Source organism: Lissotriton vulgaris, chromosome 2_1, assembly GCF_964263255.1.
Source record: "Lissotriton vulgaris chromosome 2_1, aLisVul1.2, whole genome shotgun sequence".
Classification (NCBI taxonomy): domain Eukaryota; kingdom Metazoa; phylum Chordata; class Amphibia; order Caudata; family Salamandridae; genus Lissotriton; species Lissotriton vulgaris.
This window is the reverse complement of record NC_141687.1, coordinates 2,023,276,689-2,023,282,871: the sequence shown is the minus strand read 5'-3', so window position 1 is coordinate 2,023,282,871 and position 6,183 is coordinate 2,023,276,689.

Here is a 6,183-nt window from a genome sequence, read left to right as displayed (position 1 = left end):
CCAAAAAATGTGAAAACAAAAATTGGATACCTTCTTACATTCTATGCCAAACTTTGTGGACCATCTGGATAGGCGAAATAAAAAAGAAAGGTGGAGCTCTCCATCTTTGATAACACCGTTACCTTCTCCAATCCCGTTCACTAAATTTTTTGTAAATTTATTTTATTATGATAACGGAACTCAAAAGAGATCCACATAAGAATTCATAAAGTCATACAACAAATTTCCATAAAAAATACAAAGGAAATATATTAAGTGATCAATATAATGTTAAAAAGCATTTGAAGAAATGAAATAATTTAAAACAAAACATTTCATCAGGGGGATTAAGCATTGCTTCAATGAAATCATAAGCAGTACGAATGCCCAGTTGGAGGCACATAGGTCTTAGCCATTTACGTCTAAATGCCATAAGGGCCGGACAAACGAAAACAACATGGTACATATCCTGGGTATTAAGGTTGCAGTGATTACAGATGTCTGAACTACCATACCATTTGTACAGAAGGCAATTTAACAGGAGCAAATTATACCTTAACAGCAACATAAATCGCCTAATTCCATGAGGAAGATTCCAGCATATGTATGGTTGGGGAGTTTTTAATTTACAGAATTTACCAATAGGGAACATTCCACTCATCGCTTTACTGGTCCCACTATCAACTCTAAAGCTCAGCTCCCAAGAAGCGGATTTTAAAGATAACTTCAGTTGGGTGTCAGATAATGTGAAAAGACTTTGTTCGTCTAGCTGTAATAGCGTAACAGCCTGTCGGAAATTCCTCACAATGGAGGAATGAGCATTAAAGGAACCCAACAGCTCACTTTTTATTAAATATCTCAATGTGCCAGGCATTCCTCTTGCAATGTTATAGACCCAACGCACCACACTCGCAGATGCCTGAGCCCGAGAGCTACGCAATCCAAATTCTTGTCTTAAAGAAGACGTAGAATTTGCGGTATTGACAGAGGCTAAATTGCGTAATATTTTTCCTTCAGTAGAATCTAAAAAATTCCAGCATGCCATGTCCACTATTTCTAATCCGTAGATTAGGGATGCAGGGATTTTTGCTTGGAAAACCTCGAGCAATATGGAAAAATGCCTTCTGCCAGTAGCTTTGTAGAGGGAAATAAGACTCTTCCCTGAGCCTTAACGTAAGAGGACAGGGCTTGTAAGCGGTTATTCAAACCTTTTGGGGTGAGGTCCAAGATTAAAATATCATCTGCGTACATTAAGCACGCTATTGGAGCTCTCCCCAAAAGTGGAGCAATACCATTACTGGTTGATAAGATAGCTTTGGGGAGGTCGGCGATATATAGGGAAAATAACAGGGGAGCCAATAGACAGCCCTGTTTCAGACCATTATCTGTGGGTATAACCCTAGACAGTCCTCGCTCGCCACCCATTAAAACTCTGCACCAAGTATCTGTATGTAGCGCGATAATTAATTTTAGTAAAATAGATGGTATCTCTAATTTGGTTAACTTACTCCACAGCAGGGGCCTATCCACTTTATCAAAAGCCGTAGAGAAGTCAATGAAAGCCCCAAATACACCCCCTCTACGAACTGTAACATATTTTTCCACCAGGATTTGAAGAGCAGTAAGATTATCCAAAGTACCATGCTGTTTCCTAAATCCAGTCTGTTCCAACGGGAGTATTGCAGATTTCGTTACCCAGTCATTTAAACTATTCAATAAACATTTGGAAAAAACTTTGCCTATGGCATCTAAGAGGGCTATTTGTCTATAGTTTTGAGGTAAGTCTCTAGCCCCCTTTTTGTAGAGCGGGATTAGTAAACTCCCCTTCCAGGAATGTGGAACCGTGCCATTAATAAAGCAAAGTTTAAAGACTGGGTATAAAATTTTTCCCCATAACGTGCTATAGGATTTTAGCACAGGAATTGGGATTTCATCTGGGCCTAATGCGCCAGATGAGCGTAAAGCTTTGATTGCTGCAACTATTTCTAATTCAGAGGGAGGGTCATATGGAATTGAATCCTCCTGCAGTTTATCAGAACCGAACTTCTCATCATTGCTATTATATAGTTGTTGTATAAAATCAACCCATGTCTGCTCATTAATGGATATCGGAGAGGGTCTGGATCGCACCCCACATCCTTCTCCAATTAATGACCAGAAGGACTTTACCTGCCCATTCTTAGATGCCTCATAAAGTTTAATCCAGAGAGCATCTTCTTTCTCCCGTTTTAATCTAACCTTTAACCTATTTCTTCTTCTTCTCAGAAGAGAAATTCTCTGCCTACGTTCAGGAATAAAGGAAAGGTATTGGGCCCTGACTAATTTATTTATTTCTTTATTTAGGTAACGAAGGTCAGGAGGGATTTTAGGAATTGGCTTTCTTGATTGTGGCTTTCGAACTTTAGCTTTTAAAGTTTGTAAAAGAGACGCAAAATAAAAAAGCTCTCTACCTTCCCATAAACTTAAATTCTCAGCTGTGTGTTCTAATATATTAGACAAACTTCTAATGGACCCTAAATTCCAATAACATTTCCCTTTATTATTAATGTTCAATAAATCATTACCAATTTTCCATGAATCCCTTTGAGATGATGTTATATTTAGTGTTAAAAGTAGAACGTTATGATCACTAAGATCAGTAACTAGAACAGAAAAATCATCTAAGAAACAAAAGAAGGTACTATCAACTATCATGTAGTCGAGAATAGAACCACCATTTCCTAGTTTGTGAGTGAAATGGGCGGGAATATCCGAAGGGAACCTTCCATTAATTATAATGCAGTCTACCTCGGATAAACTCTCTAATATTAATTTCCCTCTTTTATTTATTTTAATACTCTCCGGGAAGATAGCTTTAGGTATCATAAATGCTTCCTCTCTTATCTTATTCCTAAATATCTCAAGGGCATAATTAGATATTTTACCATTTAGATCTCCTAGTAGTAAAATGTGGGGGGGAAAAGGGGATTCCTGTAAATTTAATATAAAAGAACTAATCATCTTAATACTGGAATTATACTTTGCTTCTGGGGGCAAATAAGCATTTATTATTACAAATGATTTCTGAGAGGTGTCCATGGCGGAGTTTATTATGGTTATTGCCTGAAATAATTTATTTGGATCCAGGTAGTGAGTATAATTCCACTTAACCTTGTTGGACAAACGACAGGCTAACCCTCCCTTTGCTCGGCCTCTCATAGAGGGAATAGCACTACTCTCCAAAACATAATAATCTTTTACAACAGGAAAGTTCCCAGCCAACCACGTTTCCTGCAAGCAGATAATATCAGCATCAAGAGACTGCAAAAATAACAACTTTTCTGAACTCTGGTTTAATCCAGCAATGTTCCACGATATTATTTTTAAGTTATCGTTAAAACTCTGAATTCATTCTGGCTGCAAAACCCGATTTATCTGATAAGACAGCGGGCAACCAACTCCATTCCTGATCAACATCCTTTACCCTAGTTTGTTTAATGGGCAACGGATTATTAATTATCACCTGTCGGTCATTTTTTGATATCCGTATTTTTAGCTCTTCAGGCGCTGCCGTAAGGCTATCGAGAGGACCGGATTTTATGCCTTGATGAAATGACATTTTTTGATATTTATGATTTTCTATTTTAACCGGTATAAAGGGGTCAACATCGATTCCTCTTATTTGGAATTCTTCTGCCCATTGTAGGACATGATTTGTTACCATGTTTTGAGTAAAATTTTACCCGTGTTATCCTTCCATTCTCAGAGTTTATTAATGAAATTATATCTAGATCTACAGACTGGATCAATTTTAAGCTTTCTATTTCGTGAAAACACTTAACTAGGGCAGATCTATTTAAAATAAGGTCTGGATCAAAAATAGGTATGAAATCAAGATGAAGAGTATCCACATTGTTTCTGATCTTAGGTACTGCTTTGGATATATGATCAGTTGCAACAACATATGAAAAAGCAATAGCCAAAGGGTTAAGAGATGACTTTGGTTTGGAAACTATAGTTGAAGTTGGATTTTTTTCCTTCACCACTTCAGTTTGCTCGTCAAGATGTTGTTGACTTATAAGCGAATGATAATCTTCTTGTGTGTTTGTTGATTTTAATATTATCAAAGGCTCATGTAACAGTTTTGAGTCAAGATCCACTGGATTGGAAATATCCAGCGAGGGTTCTTGTTCACAATCAAAAATTATTTTCCTTTGCCTTTTTTTGTAAAATCTACGATTTGGTTTTCTTTTTTTGCATCGTTGTTTTTTTGATGCTTTTGTTTCCTTTTTTTCCTCCCTTAATGATGAAATTTTTTCTAAAGAAGTAGGAGGAATTGGAGTTTCTATATTTGATTGCGGAATGAAAATTGGGAAGATGGGGGGTAAAACATTAATTGGATTATCCTCTGGGGGCAATAAAGTCTCGATCTCCTGGCTAATAAAAGCTACGCAATTACCATTAGATGGATTCTCCTTCCTTTGTGCAGATGGTTCAAGAGTAACTGCAGTATTAGTATTGGTTTTAACCAGGGGATCTGGCGATAAAAGTGCCTCAGGGGTTACTTTTATATTTTTTATTTCCTCATTTGCTTCCATACTTAAATTATTTGATGGAGTGATTATTTTTTGGTCAAAGGCGCCATCTAATCCTATTTTGTTACTCAGCAGTGCCTTTAAAATCAATGTTACTGTGTCTAATACATTATCTGATCCATTAACCATTCTTTCCAATAGCTGTAAAATTGATGAAATAAACCGTTCCAGAGAAGATAAGGAATTCGAAATTACATTATCTTCTCTTGTAAAATAATTTCCTAGATCTTTGTTATGGATATGAGTGGGACTGAGAAATAAATTCATTTCAGGGGTGGAAAACTCAGAGTTTTTTGACGGAGTACTACTATACAGATGTAACCTAGGAGTAGTTATAATATCCTGAGCATGAGAGGGGTTCTGTGTTTTTATTGATTCTTTCTGAGATTCTAGATTTATATCAGGGAGGGTGTAGTCCTCTGGAAGGATATGCAAGGGGGAAGAGATTTTAGAATAGATTTCTTGGCTTACTTTAGAAGGAGAGGGAAAATTGTGTACAAGAGCCACAACAGGAAAGACAGAAGTGCCACCTAAATCAGCAGCATCCACTGCTTTTTCCTGGGTTTCAAAAGGATAGTTAGTATCTCCCTCTTGATTTTTATTTAGTATATCATCTGGGGTGGGTAAAACAGTAATACCTGATAGTATACTATCATTTTTGACAACAGGGGAATCTTGTACATATTCCTTACAATTGATGTCAGTAGTTTTCGTAGGGGCCCCCTCCTGATCTACTTTCTCCTTACCCTTATCCCATAAAGAATAAAGTTGACATTTACTCTTTAGTTGTATCACTCTGATTGTTCAACAGTCACACTAAAGGGGGGTGGCCCAGCCCAGTCTCAATCGGTCTCTGTCGGTCACAGTCGGTCCCGCCCTTGTCCCGGGCTTCTCCCGGCGCCCTCCCGCGCAGCGGAACCCTTTAATTGTAATTATACTGGCTGATAGGAGAGGGGGAGGAGCCTGCAGGGAGAGCGTCCCAGCTGTTGCTACTTGGGAGTTGTGGGCGCTCCTGGGACTTGGAGTCCTGCGCCCACAACACGCTCGCAGCCCTGCAGGTCCCAACACCCAAGGGAAGGATCCAAACACTGGCGCTGTGCAGAAATAGCCTCTGGCGAAGCGGGACCCGCGCAGCGGGTACCGCGAGTTGTAGGTTGATGAGAGGCAGAGAGTTCTCACAGGCAGCACTTCGAGCTCAGAGTCCAAAAAGCGGCAAGGATGCAGAGAAATCCTCAGATACAGGCAGGAGGCAGGTTTTTACAGCGTTGCCTAACAAGGAGGAGGAGCCTGCAGGGAGAGCGTCCCAGCTGTTGCTACTTGGGAGTTGTGGGCGCTCCTGGGACTTGGAGTCCTGCGCCCACAACACGCTCGCAGCCCTGCAGGTCCCAACACCCAAGGGAAGGATCCAAACACTGGCGCTGTGCAGAAATAGCCTCTGGCGAAGCGGGACCCGCGCAGCGGGTACCGCGAGTTGTAGGTTGATGAGAGGCAGAGAGTTCTCACAGGCAGCACGTCGAGCTCAGAGTCCAAAAAGCGGCAAGGATGCAGAGAAATCCTCAGATACAGGCAGGAGGCAGGTTTTTACAGCGTTGCCTAACAAGGAGGAGGAGCCTGCAGGGAGAGCGTCCCA